This window comes from Pseudophryne corroboree, chromosome 9 (genome assembly GCF_028390025.1).
Source record: "Pseudophryne corroboree isolate aPseCor3 chromosome 9, aPseCor3.hap2, whole genome shotgun sequence".
Taxonomy (NCBI): Eukaryota; Metazoa; Chordata; class Amphibia; order Anura; family Myobatrachidae; genus Pseudophryne; species Pseudophryne corroboree.
In genome coordinates this window covers 18,780,410-18,798,559 of record NC_086452.1, presented here as the reverse complement: position 1 = coordinate 18,798,559, position 18,150 = coordinate 18,780,410, and positions in this window count along the sequence as shown.

Sequence of the window (18,150 nt, the reverse complement as noted above, 5' to 3'; positions counted from 1 at the left end):
ACTACTCAACTCTGTTTGTGGTCCCGAAACCAGACGGTTTGGTCAGACCCATTTTGAATTTAAAATCCCTGAACCTTTACTTGAAACGGTTCAAGTTCAAGATGGAATCGCTCAGAGCGGTCATCGCCAGCCTAGAAGGGGGAGATTTTATGGTGTCTCTGGACATAAAGGATGCATACCTGCATGTTCCCATATATCCTCCTCATCAGGCATACCTGAGATTTGCGGTACAGGATTGTCATTACCAATTTCAGACGTTGCTGTTTGGACTTTCCACGGCCCCGAGAATTTTCACCAAGGTAATGGTGGAAATGATGGTGCTCCTGCGCAAGCAGGGTGTCACAATTATCCCGTACTTGGACGATCTCCTCATAAAGGCGAGATCACGAGAGAAGTTGCTGAACAGCGTATCACTTTCACTGAAGGTGTTACAGCGACATGGCTGGATTCTAAATATTCCAAAGTCGCAGCTGAATCCTACAACTCGTCTGCCCTTCTTGGGCATGATTCTAGACACAGACCAGAAGAGGGTTTTTCTTCCGACGGAAAAAGCACAGGAACTCATGACTCTAGTCATGAACCTGTTGAAGCCAAAACAAGTGTCAGTACATCATTGCACTCAAGTCCTGGTAAAAAGGGTGGCGACATACGAAGCCATTCCCTACGGCAGATTCCATGCAAGGACTTTTCAATGGGACCTATTGGACAAATGGTCCGGGTCACATCTGCAGATGCATCAGCGGATCACCCTGTCCCCAAGGGCCAGAATATCTCTCTTGTGGTGGCTGAAAAGTGCTCACCTTCTAGAGGGCCGCAGGTTCGGCATTCAGGACTGGATCTTGGTGACCACGGACGCGAGCCTCCGAGGTTGGGGAGCAGTCACACAGGGAAGAAATTTCCAAGGCCTTTGGTCAAGTCAAGAGACTTGTCTTCACATCAACATCCTGGAACTAAGGGCCATATACAACGCCCTACGTCCAGTTCTGATCCAGTCAGACAACGTCACCGCAGTAGCTCATGTAAACCGCCAAGGCGGCACAAGGAGCAGGGTGGCGATGGCGGAAGCCACCAGAATTCTTTGCTGGGCGGAGAATCATGTAAGCGCTCTGTCAGCAGTGTTCATTCCGGGAGTGGACAACTGGGAAGCAGACTTCCTCAGCAGACACGACCTGCATCCGGGAGAGTGGGGACTTCATCAGGAAGTCTTCGCACAGATTGCAAGTCGGTGGGGACTGCCCCAAATAGACATGATGGCGTCCCGTCTCAACAAGAAGCTACAAAGGTATTGCGCCAGGTCAAGAGACCCTCAGGCGGTAGCTGTGGACGCCCTAGTGACACCGTGGGTGTTCCAGTCGGTCTATGTGTTTCCTCCTCTTCCTCTCATACCCAAGGTGTTGAGGATAATAAGAAAAAGGGAAGTGAGAACAATTCTCATTGTTCAGGATTGGCCACGAAGGACATGGTATCCGGATCTGCAAGAAATGCTTACAGAAGATCCGTGGCCTCTTCCTCTAAGGAAGAACCTGTTACAACAAGGTCCCTGTCTGTTCCAAGACTTACCGCGGCTGCGTTTGACGGCATGGCGGTTGAACGCCGGATCCTAGCGGAAAAAGGTATTCCGGAGGAGGTCATTCCTATGCTAATAAAGGCTAGGAAGGACGTGACGTCAAAACATTATCACCGAATATGGCGAAAATATGTTTCTTGGTGTGAGGCCAGGAATGCTCCTACGGAAGAATTCCATCTAGGCCGTTTTCTTCACTTCCTACACACTGGAGTGAATTTGGGCCTAAAATTAGGCTCCATTAAAGTTCAGATTTCGGCCTTATCCATTTTCTTTCAAAAAGGAATTGGCCTCTTTACCTGAAGTACAGACTTTTGTGAAGGGAGTACTGCATATTCAGCCTCCTTTTGTACCTCCGGTGGCGCCTTGGGACCTTAACGTGGTGTTAAGCTTCCTTAAATCACATTGGTTTGAACCACTTAAAACAGTGGAGTTGAAATATCTCACTTGGAAGGTGGTCATGTTGTTAGCCTTGGCTTCGGCTAGGCGAGTTTCGGAATTGGCGGCTTTATCACATAAAAGCCCCTATCTGGTTTTCCATATGGATAGAGCGGAGTTGCGGACCCGTCCTCAATTCCTACCTAAGGTGGTCTCATCCTTTCATATGAACCAACCTATTGTCGTGCCTGTGGCTACATGTGACTTGGAGGATTCCGAGTCCCTTGATGTGGTCAGGGCTTTGAAAATTTACGTGGCCAGAATGGCTAGGATCAGAAAAACAGAAGCACTGTTTGTCCTGTATGCAACCAACAAGGTTGGCGGCCCGGCTTCAAAGCAGACTATTGCTCGCTGGATCTGTAACATGATTCAGCAGGCAGATTCTATGGCAGGCTTGCCATTACCAAAATCGGTTAAGGCCCATTCCACTAGGAAGGTGGGCTCGTCTTGGGCGGCTGCCCGAGGGGTCTCGGCACTACAGCTGTGCCGAGCTGCTACTTGGTCGGGGTCAAACACCTTTGCAAAGTTCTATAAGTTTGATACCCTGGCTGAGGAGGACCTCCTGTTTGTTCAATCGGTGCTGCAGAGTCATCCGCACTTTCCCGCCCGTTTGGGAGCTTTGGTATAATCCCCATGGTCCTTACGGAGTCCCAGCATCCTCTAGGACATTAGAGAAAATAAGATTTTAAACCTACCGGTAAATCTTTTTCTCATAGTCCGTAGAGGATGCTGGGCGCCCGTCCCAAGTGCGGACTACTTTTGCAAGACTTGTATACAGTTATTGCTTACATAAGGGTTATGTTATAGTTTCATCGGTTTTGGACCGATGCTATGTTGGTTTTTCATACTGTTAACTAGATAGTATATCACAAGTTATACGGTGTGATTGGTGTGGCTGATATGGATCTTGCCCTTGGATTAACTAAAATCCTTTCCTCATACTGTCCATCTCCTCTGGGCACAGTTTCTCTAACTGAGGTCTGGAGGAGGGGCATAGAGAGGAGCCAGTGCACACCCAGAGTCAAAGTCTTTCTTAAAGTGCCCATGTCTCCTGCGGAGCCCGTCTATCCCCATGGTCCTTACGGAGTCCCAGCATCCTCTACGGACTACGAGAAAAAGATTTACCGGTAGGTTTAAAATCTTATTATTGCCATGATTTCCATTTTAAAATATTTTCATTTTTCTGACTTATGGTTGCTGTTAATAAATCTATGTGATTTTATATCTACTTAACTATTCTTTAAATTGATACCTGTTACAGGATAACACTGTCTTTTTTTATATTTTGGCAAGTGTGTATATTACTATATTTACACCCCACATTAGTGCAGGGAGTGTGTACAGAAAGCATACAGATAGTGTACAGACGCATCTTCACAGTGCTAGTAGTAAGTGTGCATTACACTATTTGTACACAAGTGTCATATACACAAAAGGAGAAAGAATTGACTACATAGGAGAGGAATGGGTTAAACATCCTGTGAGGGGTGGACCTAGATGTGAGGTAGTACAGCCTTAGGAAAAGGGGAGGGTTAGGGTATATATAGACTGCAGTGGCCATTTTGGGCCTCTTTGCTGTTTGAATTTCCTTGGGGTGAGTTCTGCCTGGCAGATTGTTTCACCCATTTTTTATAGCTAATACACTTACTGTGATATTAAATTATAAGATGGCCTCCAGCCGCCCACGCCGATCAGTAGGCGCGCCAGCCCGTTACCAGACCAGCGAGGCTGAGCCCGGGGCAGGGGTGTCCGGGGCCGGGGAGGCCTCTGCTGCACATGGGGCTGCTTCGTGGTCGTTGGGTCCGGGGCGCAGGACGCGCTCCTCCGGTGACCCTGCGGTCGCGGGTGTAGCTGCTGGCGGCCGCGGTGGGCGGCGCATGGCGGCTCGGAGGTCTGACCTCATGGAGAGTGGGGACCAACGGTCCTCGCCTCCGGGGGAGGCCGCGGGTGTCGGGACGGTGGTAGCCCGCGGGCGCGCGCCGGCGCGTCTTGCCGGACGCCGCTCGGCACCTGCCGCTGTGACACCCGGCCGGTCCCGCCTGCCTGGGCCGATTAGAGGCTCCACGCGGCGGGGGAGAGCTGGGCGGGCGTCAGGAGTGACGGCGATCCGGCCTGGGCCCGTTGGTGAGCCCAGCGCGGGATCGTCGGGTAGGAATGATCAGCAAGAGGCTGCATCGGCAGCGGGGGGGCGCCGGGACAGGAGGCGGTGGGGCGCGCGCACGACGGGCGCGCGCGCCAACGCGCAGCTCCGGCGGCGTCGCTCGCACACGGGTGCGCGCAGCGACGCCGCATAGTTCAGTGTCCCCTCAGCCCTCCTCGCTGCGGATTGGTTCCGGCGGGGCGAGGAGGGACAGCAGGCCTGGTAGAGATCAACCAGGTTTTCTGGGCCTTTCGCCCAGCGGTGCCGTGCGAACGGCGCAGGGGGCGTTGCAGGCTGCGCAGAGCGGGGCCTCCCGGGCTGGTTGGGGCAGCTCATCAGGCACTTCCGGGGGACCTGGGCGAGCGGGCTCAGGAAGTAGGGGGGGGTCTTTGCCCAGGGTGAGGTGCCCAGGCATTACAGACCTTTCCCCACAGGGCCGACCGATTTGTGGTCCGGATGGGTCCTGGCTTCCCAGCGGCGGGTCCACTCGGCGCGTTCCGCCCGCGCGGCAACCTGCAGGCGACGCTCCTACTCCACAGGGTACAAACCTGACGCAAGACGCGTTCGCTACGGCCCTCGCCACGGTGGTGGCAGCTTTGGGTCCGCTCTCAGCGGCCCCCGAGCGCGCGGTTGGGTCCGGGGGGTTTCCAAGCGCATCGGGCGCAGGTGCGGGCTCGGCTGCGCAGAGGGTAGCGCGTGCGTGCCGCGAGCTTGGTGCGGCCGCGGTTCAGCTGCAGCAGCAGCCACGGCGAGAGGAGAATGTGCGTTCATACGGCACGCCAGCGCCTGTAAGTGCTAGGCGCTCGCCGCTGTTTGTTTCTGGGTCCTCTTCCCCCCTTTTGCCCGCAGTTGATCAGCCAGAGATGGAGGAGGCGGAATCGGAAGTTGAGGACGTTTCGTACATCGCGCCTGATGAATCTGGATCCGACCATTCTACGGCTTCAGGTGAGGCGGAGCAGTCTGGGTCGGTTGCGAGTACTCCTTCAAGTTCGCGCAGCTCGTCTCCTTCGTCCTCTTTTTCCTCTTCTTCCTCCTCCTCCCTTTCCTCGGCGGTGTCCGACATAAGTAGCACGGCAAAGGCGAGGAAGAGGGCGATCAAATACGCCAGAAGGGCGGCTGGGAGGCAGGAGAGGCATAAGAGGCGAAGGCGGGTTAGCAAGGAATCTCGCAAGGCTAGGAAACGGCGCGACTTGCCAGGCGTGGTTCGCTGCGAATATACCGCTGTCATGCGGGGGCTTAGGGACAGCTGCAGCAAAAGCATTCGTAGGGGGGACTACGTGGATATCTTCGTCTTGACGAAAGGCGCGAAGAAGGAGTTCAAGGCAGCTACCGCTAAGAAGGGCATAGGGGCTGAGGCATTTTGCACGTTCGATAACTGGCTGGCGGGATTTTGGGTTTTCGCGGCCTGTTACCTTGAGGACAGGCCAGACGAGCATATGAATGTCATCCGGTACCTGCACCTCGTGCATGATATGCAGCGCACGTCGGCGGGTGACGAATGGCGTAGATATGATGAAGAGTTTAGAGAGAAACAGGACGGGTTGTACGTTATGGACTTCGGGTTCAAAGACGTGGAGGTTTGGCTTAGGGTCACCAGGGCCTCGCAGCAGGCCAAGGAGCCCCGGGGCACAGGGGCGGACGGACAACGGGTCGGGCCGTCCGCCCATGCGCCCGGCGGGGAGGGCGGGTCGGCCAAGCCAGTTAGGTCGGCCTTTCGGAATGGGAAACAGACAACGACGAAAGGGTTATGCTTCGCGTTTAACAACGCGGCATGTACCTACGGCAAGCAGTGTCGGTTCCGTCACGCTTGCCTCCATTGCGGGGGTTCCCACCCTGCCTCCTCCTGCTTCAAGAATACTCGGCAGGGTCCCCGCGCTAAACAACCCTACTCTAGAGGAGCACCCGGCGGGAGTGCTCCTCAGGGCGCCAACGCCAATTAGGTTAGAGGCTATGCGTAAATGGTTCAGTTGGTATCCGAATAAGGAGGATGCCAGGTTTTTATACGAAGGTTTTAGTTTTGGGTTCCGCTTGCCTGTTGCAAGCGAAGTTACAGTTAAGGCGCAGAGGAACCTTCAGCCGGCTCGGGCATTGCCTTTAGTGTTGCGGGAAAAAGTCGATAAGGAGGTCAGGCTGGGCAGGATGGTGGGGCCGTTTGCATCACCCCCAGTGGCTGATCTCGTCATCTCTCCAGTGGGGGTGGTACCCAAGAAGACACCAGGGGCTTTCCGACTGATCCAGCACCTCTCCTACCCACCGGGGGCCTCGGTCAACGACGCTATACCTTCGGGTCATTGCTCGGTGGTATATCAATCGTTTGACGAGGCGCTCAACTTGGTCCGCAGCTACGGAGCTGGGGCCCTCATGGCAAAGATTGACGTCGAATCTGCGTTCAGATTGCTACCCCTCCATCCGGACTCATTCCGTTTTATGGTTTCCGGATTGGATCGGAATATTTCATCGACAAATGTTTGCCGATGGGATGTTCCGTTTCATGCTCGTATTTTGAACGCTTTAGCACCTTCCTACATTGGTGCGTGGAGTCTTCGTCGGGTGGGCACGGAGTTGCCCATTACCTCGATGATTTCCTTTGTACGGGTCCGGCAGGTTCGCCGCGGTGCGGCAACCTGCTTTTCAGTATACGAGCACTGTTTTGTCACTTCGGAGTGCCAGTTGCCGAAGACAAAACGGAGGGGCCGATCTCTTGCCTGTCATTTCTGGGTATCGAGATCGACACAGTGGCAGGCGAGTGTCGCCTGCCTTTGGACAAAGTGGCTAAGCTTCGCGAGGTCATTGGCCAGTTCCTGGGCTTGCGTAAGGTTAAGCTGCGGCAGGCGCAATCCTTGTTGGGCATGTTTAACTTTGCTTGTCGGGTCATCCCGATGGGCAGGGTTTTCTGCCGGAAGCTGGAAAGAGCTACCGCGGGGTGTGCCGGGCCGCACCACTTTGTGCGGTTGTCGGCCGAGATAAAAAGAGATCTGGCAGTTTGGGCCTCGTTCCTGGAAGATTTTAACGGGGTTCGAATATGGCAGGCACCGACAGTAGATAGCGCTAGATTGCAGCTTTTCACCGACGCGGCAGGGGCAACCGGTTTTGGGTGTTATCTGGAGGGATCTTGGTGCGCGGCATCGTGGCCAGCGGAATGGCACCGGGCGGGTCTCACTAGGGACCTTCTGCTCCTGGAGCTTTTTCCCATCATGGTTGCGCTGGAGATCTGGGGCGAGAGGCTAGCGCATCGCAGCATCCTGTTCAGATGTGACAATCTGGGCGTGGTGCACGCGATTAACAACCAGAGGGCTAAATCGCTGGTGGTGTTGCGAGTGCTAGGAAAGTTGCTGCTTACTTGTCTGCGCAGGAACGTGTGGTTCCGTGCGCAACATGTGCCGGGGCTGGAGAACGGGGTCGCTGATGCGCTATCGCGAGGGCATTGGGATAGGTTTTACTTGTTGACTCCCGAGGCCGAGCAACTGGGTTTTCATTGTCCTGGTTATGTCTGGCAGGTCATCGAGCCGGACTGGAAGGTCTAGCACTGTGATCGGTCGCGCCATCCACGCTTAAGGCTTACGAACAGGCCTGGAGCGAATGGGAAGAATTTGCTAGAGGACGGAAGCAACGAGGTAAGAGCGGGCATCGGATGATGCTTTCTTTTATTTGGCAGCTTTATGTTTCGGGTAGGTCTAGAGCGGTGGTGTCCCGGTACTTGGCTGGCATTGCGTTCTTCTGCAGAATTAAGGGTGTGCCCGATCTGACGAAAAGCGGGATTCTGCTTAAGGCTATGAAAGGATGGGCGCGCGTAGCACCTACGCCGCCTGACAGAAGGCGGCCCATTGATGCGGCGTTGCTGCCAGGCATCATTGGGTCGGTTGGAGCCATTGCATCGTCTATGTTTGAATCGCTGCTTTTTAGATTGGCGTTCTCTATGGCCTTCCACGGCGCTTTTAGGATTTCGGAGTTGGTAGCGCCTTCTAAGCAAACGGATTTGCGCATGTTGGTCGGGGACGTAGTGGTGAGTGGGAGGTCCTTGCTGTGCAGATTGCGACGCTCTAAGACGGACCAGGTGGGGAAGGGCCGATGGGTCACACTGGTTCCGGCACTTGAGGAGAGCATATGCCCGGTACGGTTGGCAATACAATATGAAGCAGTAAGGCCCGACTGTCGGGGGTCATGGTTGCTGCACTATGATGGGCTGCCGGTAACAAAGTTCCAATTTCGGTGGATGATGGGTCGCTGTCTGACGAGCCTGGGCCTTTCCCCCTCCCACTTCGGTACACACTCCTTCCGCATTGGGGCTGCTACGGCGGCAGCGGCCGCGGGTTTTTCGGGAGCCCAGATCCAGGCGGTGGGACGATGGAAGTCGTCCTGTTATAAGCGGTACATTCGCCCCGTCGCCTGAGATACTTTGCGTAAGCGTAGCTGGTGTCAATAAGTTAGTGTAAGATAAGGTTTGCTTGGTTATGCATATGTTATGTTCACTGTATGTTGGTTCGTTTACCCGTGTGTGATCCTACTCAGGGATTAGCCACTTGCCGCTGCGGGCGTGAGCCGGCAGCGGGGGTCTGGAGTTATTTTGCTATTTTTGCCTGACTTGACGGACTGAATTCTTATCATTAATTCGGCTAATCTGTGCTATCAAAGTCCCTCAGCAGGTTTTTTATGCTTTCACCTCCAGCTGAGTTATTTCATGTTTTACCCTCTTTTTTCATACCCCCCCCCCCCCCCCTGTTTGATTTCGTTTTAATTTTAATTTTTACCTTTCCCTTAATGTCTTAATGCTTTTGCTCCAAATTTATTAGAATATCGGGAGATCGGCTAGGCCGTGACTGCTGCGACTTAGGAAGCTATGAAAAATTTTTCTTTTTGGCAGATCCTTCAGGTTAACGCAATTTCTATTTATGGCATAGAGTTTAGTAACACATTTTACCCCTTTTCCTTCCATTCAGGTTGTTTCGCTGATGGCGTGTCCGTTTGGGTGGTTGGCCACTCTTATGTCTTTTGGGCAGCTAGGTTCTTGGCCTCTGATACGGCTCAGAGGTTTCCTGGAGGTCAGGGAATCAGATGGCTTGGTTGGCGGGGAATGATGTGGACAGATCTATTGAGTAGATTAGTCAGTCAAGCTAGGAAGCATGGAGTTCCCAAGGTTTTGGTTGTCCACTTAGGTGGCAACGACCTGGGGAAGAGGACTTCCTTGGAGCTACGGTGGGCCATGATCCAAGATCTGGCAAAGGTGGCCGCAGCATGGACCAATTGCATATTGGTTTTTTCCCTGATGGTGCCAAGGTTGAGTTGGCGCGGTGTGGAGGACGGACGCGTAATAGATGAGGCCAGGATGAAGGTGAATGGGGCGGTGGCGAAGTGGGTCTTGGCCCACGGAGGCAAAGTGGTTCGCCACCCTAGGATTCGGTTCCGAGACAAACACCTTTTTCGGCCTGATGGTGTACATCTATCCAATGAAGGGATGATGTTTTTCCTGGAGGATCTGTTCCTAGTGTTGCAGGAGTTAGGGTAGGTTATGGTGGCGGTGCGAGGACTCTGGGAGGGAGTCCTTCGCTTTTGGCAGAAAAGAACGGCAGTTTGTAGTTGTATCGCTTATATAGGTAGTAAGTTTCAGTTTATTTGGTTTAGGTGCACTCACCTCCATCGACTTAATGGCCGCTCGACCACCCATCCGGGAGGCAGCGGCAGGGCACCCAGGAGCGGTGGGAAGTCACTGTGGGGGTTGTGTTGACACCTATTACCGGTTTTTGATAAGGTGTTGGACGGTTTCGGTCAGTTTACCAATTTAAGTTTTCCAATAGTTTAATAGAGCCGTTCTTTTTTCTGCCACCATTTTGCCGGCTGATTCGGCAGCTTAACAAATTTTTCCATTTACAGGTTTGCTATGGTTAGGGCCAAATAAATAGCTAGCAATTTTTCTGCCAAAATCATGTCTCCGTGTCTTTATTTACTGGTATTAGAAGGTAACTAAGGTTTACTTTAAGAAAGGGGGTCCACCAAATATCACTAGGATGTTTAGGAGAAAGAATTGACTACATAGGAGAGGAATGGGTTAAACATCCTGTGAGGGGTGGACCTAGATGTGAGGTAGTACAGCCTTAGGAAAAGGGGAGGGTTAGGGTATATATAGACTGCAGTGGCCATTTTGGGCCTCTTTGCTGTTTGAATTTCCTTCCCGCCCTCCCGCCCTATGGGGTAGAGGTTGTTTTTGGTTATGCGGAGTGCATTGGCGTTTTTAATTGCTGGCTGGTTTTCATTCGTTGGCTATTTATAGGCGGAAAAGTACGGCAGTTTGTAGTTGTATCGCTTATATAGGTAGTAAGTTTCAGTTTATTTGGTTTAGGTGCACTCACCTCCATCGACTTAATGGCCGCTCGACCACCCATCCGGGAGGCAGCGGCAGGGCACCCAGGAGCGGTGGGAAGTCACTGTGGGGGTTGTGTTGACACCTATTACCGGTTTTTGATAAGGTGTTGGACGGTTTCGGTCAGTTTACCAATTTAAGTTTTCCAATAGTTTAATAGAGCCGTTCTTTTTTCTGCCACCATTTTGCCGGCTGATTCGGCAGCTTAACAAATTTTTCCATTTACAGGTTTGCTATGGTTAGGGCCAAATAAATAGCTAGCAATTTTTCTGCCAAAATCATGTCTCCGTGTCTTTATTTACTGGTATTAGAAGGTAACTAAGGTTTACTTTAAGAAAGGGGGTCCACCAAATATCACTAGGATGTTTAGGAGAAAGAATTGACTACATAGGAGAGGAATGGGTTAAACATCCTGTGAGGGGTGGACCTAGATGTGAGGTAGTACAGCCTTAGGAAAAGGGGAGGGTTAGGGTATATATAGACTGCAGTGGCCATTTTGGGCCTCTTTGCTGTTTGAATTTCCTTCCCGCCCTCCCGCCCTATGGGGTAGAGGTTGTTTTTGGTTATGCGGAGTGCATTGGCGTTTTTAATTGCTGGCTGGTTTTCATTCGTTGGCTATTTATAGGCGGAAAAGAACGGCAGTTTGTAGTTGTATCGCTTATATAGGTAGTAAGTTTCAGTTTATTTGGTTTAGGTGCACTCACCTCCATCGACTTAATGGCCGCTCGACCACCCATCCGGGAGGCAGCGGCAGGGCACCCAGGAGCGGTGGGAAGTCACTGTGGGGGTTGTGTTGACACCTATTACCGGTTTTTGATAAGGTGTTGGACGGTTTCGGTCAGTTTACCAATTTAAGTTTTCCAATAGTTTAATAGAGCCGTTCTTTTTTCTGCCACCATTTTGCCGGCTGATTCGGCAGCTTAACAAATTTTTCCATTTACAGGTTTGCTATGGTTAGGGCCAAATAAATAGCTAGCAATTTTTCTGCCAAAATCATGTCTCCGTGTCTTTATTTACTGGTATTAGAAGGTAACTAAGGTTTACTTTAAGAAAGGGGGTCCACCAAATATCACTAGGATGTTTAAGGAAAACATATGTTTTGTCAACAGTCAATACAGTGAGCTGACAGTATGCTGTCAGCATTATCCCATCATCATATTGACCGTTCACACAATTACTACTGCACCACTAAAGAGAAGAATGTCCTATATACAGTCATTTATAAAAGTTGCACTTACATATGAAATGTAAATAAATACAAATTAAACTAAATGAAATTAAGTTAAACACTTTTTTTATGCTTTAAAAATACAATGACAATCTTCTTTTCTGCAGCGACGACATAGAAATGTCAATTGATGCCGCTTTCTGATCGTAGACACGGGTCGCACGTGGGAATTGTACATGGACCCCTTTCAGACTGGCAACCCAACCCAGCAATATACCGGGTCAGGTTGCCATCAGGGGCCAAGCAGCGCTGATGTCATCAGGGGCGGTGTGGAGGTGGCATCCGGAAATGAGATCATCTCCACACCGCCTACTCCACAGTGTGAACCGGACCCGGGTAACCTGTTCACACTGCACCTGACACGGGAATAACCCATGTAAAACCTTCTTTCAATACGGGTTGAAATGTCGGGTTGCCCGATTCGGGATATTTCAACCTGTTCCCTTTCACATCGCACCTCCACCTGGGTCGACCCGTCAATATACCGGGTTATTTTGTGAAAGTGGTATAAGTCGTACAAACAGACGGCCAAGACTTCTTATAATACAGCCGCAGCACTAATGAATAATGAATCAGCTGGAGAGGTCAATACACAATTAACCAATCAAAAACTGCGAGATAACATCACTGACAGTCATCATCATCAACATATGTGCGTATTGTTGCAGCAGCCCTCTCGCACCTGTAAGACAGGGGTACCTGCGCATGACTCCAGGGGTGTAGAGTGGGGAGGGGGGAGCGGGTACTAACCACCAGGGCCTGTCAGAAGGGCCAAGCAGGGGCCAGCGGCTGAGGTTGACAAATGTCACCCATGTGCGAATCCTAAGCAAGCCAAAAGAAAAAAGTGTACGTAAACCTGTAACTGGGCCCCGCAGTATATGAGTTATATTTGTCCCCCTTTGAGTGCGCTTAGTATTAATGAGACATACGATTTTTGACTCTTAATTAAAGACATGTTGCAAGAGTTGCCTGTTTGCTTTTTCTTACACCTACACCCCATGAATAACAATTTACTACTTTTTCCATATTCACTATCTAACACAAAAAAAAAAAAAATACATATTTGAAGCCCGTTAAATAATTTATCTTGCCCTCCGGAATAAGAAAAACAAATAATAAGAATTTACTTACCGATAATTCTATTTCTCGGAGTCCGTAGTGGATGCTGGGGTTCCTGAAAGGACCATGGGGAATAGCGGCTCCGCAGGAGACAGGGCACAAAAGTAAAGCTTTCCGATCAGGTGGTGTGCACTGGCTCCTCCCCCTATGACCCTCCTCCAAGCCAGTTAGATACTGTGCCCGGACGAGCGTACACAATAAGGGAGGAATTTTGAATCCCGGGTAAGACTCATACCAGCCACACCAATCACACCGTACAACTTGTGATCTAAACCCAGTTAACAGTATGATAACAGCGGAGCCTCTGAAAAGATGGCTCACAACAATAATAACCCGATTTTTGTAACTATGTACAAGTATTGCAGATAATCCGCACTTGGGATGGGCGCCCAGCATCCACTACGGACTCCGAGAAATAGAATTATCGGTAAGTAAATTCTTATTTTCTCTATCGTCCTAGTGGATGCTGGGGTTCCTGAAAGGACCATGGGGATTATACCAAAGCTCCCAAACGGGCGGGAGAGTGCGGATGACTCTGCAGCACCGAATGAGAGAACTCCAGGTCCTCCTTAGCCAGGGTATCAAATTTGTAGAATTTAGCAAACGTGTTTGCCCCTGACCAAGTAGCTGCTCGGCAAAGTTGTAAAGCCGAGACCCCTCGGGCAGCCGCCCAAGATGAGCCCACCTTCCTTGTGGAATGGGCATTTACATATTTTGGCTGTGGCAGGCCTGCCACAGAATGTGCAAGCTGAATTGTATTACACATCCAACTAGCAATAGTCTGCTTAGAAGCAAGAGCACCCAGTTTGTTGGGTGCATACAGGATAACAGCAAGTCAGTTTTCCTGACTCCAGCCGTCCTGGAACATATTTTCAGGGCCCTGACAACATCTAGCAACTTGGAGTCCTCCAAGTCCCTAGTAGGTGCAAGGCACCACAATAAGCTGGTTCAGGTGAAACACTGACACCACCTTAGGGAGAGAACTGGGGACGAGTCCGCAGCTCAGCCCTGTCCGAATGGACAAACAGATATGGGCTTTTTTGAGAAAAAACCACCAATTTGACACTCGCCTGGTCCAGGCCAGGGCCAAGAGCATGGTCACTTTTCATGTGAGATGCTTCAAATCCACAGATTTGACTGGTTTTAAACCAATGTGATTTGAGGAATCCCAGAACTACGTTGAGATCCCACAGTGCCACTGGAGGCACAAAAGGGGTTTGTATATGCAATACTCCCTTGACAAACTTCTGGACTTCAGGAACTGAAGCCAATTCTTTCTGGAAGAAAATCGACAGGGCCGAAATTTGAACCTTAATGGACCCCAATTTGAGGCCCATAGACACTCCTGTTTGCAGGAAATGCAGGAAACGACCGAGTTGAAATTTCTTTGTGGGGCCTTCCTGGCCTCACACCACGCAACATATTTTCGCCACATGTGGTGATAATGTTGTGCGGTCACCTCCTTTCTGGCTTTGACCAGGGTAGGAATGACCTCTTCCGGAATGCCTTTTTCCCTTAGGATCCGGCTTTCCACCGCCATGCCGACAAACGCAGCTGCGGTAAGTCTTGGAACAGACATGGTACTTGCTGAAGCAAGTCCCTTCTTAGCGGCAGAGGCCATAAGACCTCTGTAAGCATCTCTTGAAGTTCCGGGTACCAAGTCCTTCTTGGCCAATCCGGAGCCATGAGTATAGTTCTTACTCCTCTACGTCTTATAATTCTCAGCACCTTAGGTATGAGAAGCAGAGGAGGGAACACATACACCGACTGGTACACCCACGGTGTTACCAGAACGTCCACAGCTATTGCCTGAGGGTCTCTTGACCTGACGCAATACCTGTCCCGTTTTTTGTTCAGACGGGACGCCATCATGTCCACCTTTGGTATTTCCCAACGGTTTACAATCATGTGGAAAAAACTTCCCGATGAAGTTTCCACTCTCCCGGGTGGAGGCCGTGCCTGCTGAGGAAGTCTGCTTCCCAGTTTCCATTCCCGGGATGAAACACTGCTGACAGTGCTATCACATGATTTTCCGCCCAGCGAAAAGTCCTTGCAGTTTTTGCCATTGCCCTCCTGCTTCTTGTGTCGCCCTGTCTGTTTACGTGGGCGACTGCCGTGATGTTTTTCCCACTGGATCAATACCGGCTGACCTTGAAGCAGAGGTCTTGCTAAGCTTAGAGCATTATAAATTTACCCTTCGCTCCAGTATATTTATGTGGAGAAAAGTCTCCAGACTTGATCACACTCCCTGGAAATTTTTTCCTTGTGTGACTGCTCCCCAGCCTCTCGGGCTGGGCTCCGTGGTCACCAGCATCCAATCCTGAATGCCGAATCTGCGGCCCTCTAGAAGATGAGCACTCTATAACCACCACAGGAGAGACACCCTTGTCCTTGGATATAGGGTTATCCGCTGATGCATCTGAAGATGCGATCCGGACCATTTGTCCAGCAGATCCCACTGAAAAGTTCTTGCGTGAAATCTGCCGAATGGAATTGCTTCGTAGGAAGCCACCATTTTTACCAGGACCCTTGTGCAATGATGCACTGTTTTTAGGAGGTTCCTGACTAGCTCGGATAACTCCCTGGCTTTCTCTTCCGGGAGAAACACCTTTTTCTGGACTGTGTCCAGAATCATCCCTAGGCACAGCAGACGTGTCGTCGGGATCAGCTGCGATTTTGGAATATTTAGAATCCACCCGTGCTGTTGTAGCAGTATCCTAGATAGTGCTACTCCGACCTCCAACTGTTCCCTGGACTATGCCCTTATCAGGAGATCGTCCAAGTAAGGGATAATTAAGACGCCTTTTCTTCGAAGAAGAATCATCATTTCGGCCATTACCTTGGTAAAGACCCGGGGTGCCGTGGACAATCCAAACGGCAGCGTCTGAAACTGATAGTGACAGTTCTGCACCACGAACCTGAGGTACCCTTAGTGAGAAGGGCAAATTTGGGACATAGAGGTAAGCATCCCTGATGTCCCGGGACACTATATAGTCCCTTTCTTCCTGGTTCGTTATCACTGCTCTGAGTGACTCCATCTTGATTTGAACCTTTGTAAGTGTTCAAAAAAATTTTTTTTTTTTTTTTTTTTTTAGAATAAGTCTCACCTAGCCTTCTGGCTTCAGTACCACAATATAGTGTGGAATAATACCCCTTTTCTTGTAGTAGGAGGGGTAATTTAATTATCACCTGCTGGGAATACAGCTTGTGAATTTTTTCCCATACTGCCTCCTTGTCGGAGGGAGACCTTGGTAAAGCAGACTTCAGGAGCCTGTGAAGGGGAAACGTCTCGACATTCCAATCTGTACCCCTGGGATACTACTTGTAGGATCCAGGGGTCCTGTACGGTCTCAGCGCCATGCTGAGAACTTGTCAGAAGCGGTGGAACGCTTCTGTTCCTGGGAATGGGCTGCCTGCTGCAGTCCTCTTCCCTTTCCTCTATCCCTGGGCAGATATGATCCTATAGGGACGAAAGGACTGAGGCTGAAAAGACGGTGTCTTTTTCTGCAGAGATGTGACTTAGGGTAAAAACGGTGGATTTTCCAGCAGTTGCCGTGGCCACCAGGTCCGATGGACCGACCCCAAATAACTCCTCTTCCTTTATACGGCAATACACCTTTGTGCCGTTTGGAATCTGCATCACCTGACCACTGTCGTGTCCATAACATCTTCTGGCAGTTATGGACATCGCATTTACTCTTGATGCCAGAGTGCAAATATCCCTCTGTGCATCTCGCATATATAGAAATGCATCCTTTAAATGCTCTATAGTCAATAAAATACTGTCCCTGTCAAGGGTATCAATATTTTTAGTCAGGGAATCCGACCAAGCCACCCCAGCTCTGCACATCCAGGCTGAGGCGATCGCTGGTCGCAGTATAACACCAGTATGTGTGTATATACTTTTTATGATATTTTCCAGCCTCCTGTCAGCTGGTCCTTGAGGACGGCCCTATCTATAGACGGTACCGCCACTTGTTTTGATAAGCATGTGAGCGCCTTATCCACCCTAAGGGGTGTTTCCCAACGCGCCTTAACTTCTGGCGGGAAAGGGTATACCGCCCATAATTTTCTATCGGGGGGAACCCACGCATCATCACACACTTTATTTAATTTATCTGATTCAGGAAAAACTATGGTAGTTTTTTCACATCCCACATAATACCCTCTTTTGTGGTACTTGTAGTATCAGAAATATGTAACACCTCCTTCATTGCCTTTAACGTGTGGCCCTAATAAGGAATACGTTTGTTTATTCACCGTCGACACTGGATTCAGTGTCCCTGTCTGTGTCTGTGTCGACCGACTAAAGTAAACGGGCGTTTTAAAACCCCTGACGGTGTTTTTGAGACGTCTGGACCGGTACTAATTGTTTGTCGGCCGTCTCATGTCGTCAACCGACCTTGCAGCGTGTTGACATTATCACGTAATTCCCTAAATAAGCCATCCATTCCGGTGTCGACTCCCTAGAGAGTGACATCACCATTACAGGCAATTGCTCCGCCTCCTCACCAACATCGTCCTCCTACATGTCGACACACACGTACCGACACACAGCACACACACAGGGAATGCTCTGATAGAGGACAGGACCCACTAGCCCTTTGGAGAGACAGAGGGAGAGTTTGCCAGCACACACCAAAAACGCTATAATTATATAGGGACAACCTTATATAAGTGTTTTCCCTTATAGCATCTTTTTTATATATTTCTAACGCCAAATTAGTGCCCCCCCTCTCTGTTTTAACCCTGTTTCTGTAGTGCAGTGCAGGGGAGAGCCTGGGAGCCTTCCCTCCAGCCTTTCTGTGAGGGAAAATGGCGCTGTGTGCTGAGGAGATAGGCCCCGCCCCTTTTTCGGCGGCCTCGTCTCCCGCTCTTAACGGATTCTGGCAGGGGTTAAATATCTCCATATAGCCTCCGGAGGCTATATGTGAGGTATTTTTAGCCAAAATAGGTATTCATTTGCCTCCCAGGGCGCCCCCCTCCCAGCGCCCTGCACCCTCAGTGACTGCCGTGTGAAGTGTGCTGAGAGGAAAATGGCGCACAGCTGCAGTGCTGTGCGCTACCTTTAGAAGACTGAGGAGTCTTCTGCCGCCGATTCTGGACCTCTTCTTACTTCAGCATCTGCAAGGGGGCCGGCGGCAAGGCTCCGGTGACCATCCAGGCTGTACCTGTGATCGTCCCTCTGGAGCTGATGTCCAGTAGCCAAGAAGCCAATCCATCCTGCACGCAGGTGAGTTCACTTCTTCTCCCCTAAGTCCCTCGTTGCAGTGATCCTGTTGCCAGCAGGACTCACTGTAAAATAA